Source organism: Rutidosis leptorrhynchoides, chromosome 3, assembly GCF_046630445.1.
Source record: "Rutidosis leptorrhynchoides isolate AG116_Rl617_1_P2 chromosome 3, CSIRO_AGI_Rlap_v1, whole genome shotgun sequence".
In the NCBI taxonomy this organism is placed as follows: domain Eukaryota; kingdom Viridiplantae; phylum Streptophyta; class Magnoliopsida; order Asterales; family Asteraceae; genus Rutidosis; species Rutidosis leptorrhynchoides.
Window position 1 is genome coordinate 52,647,932 of NC_092335.1, and position 1,419 is coordinate 52,649,350.

Consider the following 1,419-nt stretch of genomic DNA (forward strand, 5'->3'; position numbering starts at 1 on the left):
TCAAGTCATTTATAGTTTAGATATATAATGAAATGGTATACATGCATGTTAACTTTCGATGAAATGAAAGTTTGTCTTTTAAAAACGAATGCAATGTTTGTAAAATGTATCATATAGATGTCAAGTACCTCGCGATGTAACCAAATGTAATGTATTCGTCCAGATGGATTAGGACGGGACGTTATAGGTGGTATCAGAGCGGTGGTCTTAGCGAACCAGGTCTTGCATTAGTGTGTCTAACTGTTAGTTGTTTAGATGCATTAGTGGGTCTGGACTTCGACCGTGTCTGCATGTCAAAAAGTTTTGCTTATCATTTCTTGTCGAAAATTATCTACTTATCATTCTTAGGGAATCACTTGCTTATCATTCTTAATCTAGACATATCTTACTGCCTGGATTGCATGAATAGTGTACAGACAAAAATTCATATCTTAGCGTATCTGCTACTGTAAGCTTTGCCTAACATATTCCGTAACTTCCTCCAGTAAATTTACGACATCTCTCGTTTTATTTATATAGATATTCTATGTAATTAGAATATCATCCAATATCCGAAAATCATTTCATACCGAAAAATCCTTTACTTAATCGTACGAAATGGAACTCGTCACTAGTTCAAGTTCTTCGGAACCCGACAACTATTCCGACATGGATGTTCACCTAAGCTCTGGAAGTAGCGTCACCAGAATGAATCAACCAAACAGCCATCCCCAATTCATCTGATGGGTTCGTAGTCGACTTAATCAATGGAGACGAGAAGAAGGCGATCCCTTCCATCAACCGAATTCACCTCTTGACGAAGAACCCGAAGCACTTACCGGCGAACCTGTTCGTAATACCATTTTCTCTCTCATTTCCAGAGTATCTCGTCACGATTATATACTATCTCACATTTTAGATCTTATTCATCCGCTCGTCCGAACCGCCAATCATCCCGGAGTAATCGAAGAAGTCAACGAGTTTCGCGCATGAGTAATGATTTTGGAGAATATGGTGTAAAACTTATCAACTTCACCAACATCAACACCATTACCAATAACAACCCAAGTTTCAACATCACATACCTCAACATCTCATTCTGTACCTCGAGTATAATCATCGTTCTACATGACGTACTACATCATCTATCTTCGTTCGATATGGCGCTTATGTAATCTCTAATGTTTTAGAGTCTATATATTCTAGTTTTAATGGTAAATCAAATGAGTTTAATATCATATTGACTCATTAAATCCATGATTATATCTGAATAAAATATATATGTATAAATATTTTCATAAAGATTGTAACTAAAAATTCCTTTGTAGAAACTGTTAATGGTGAAAATATTTTAATGGGTAGGTAATACCCGAGGAATATTTAAAATTTCACATTAATAAGTTACACTGTACATTTTTCGAATCTGATTCAACAGTCATT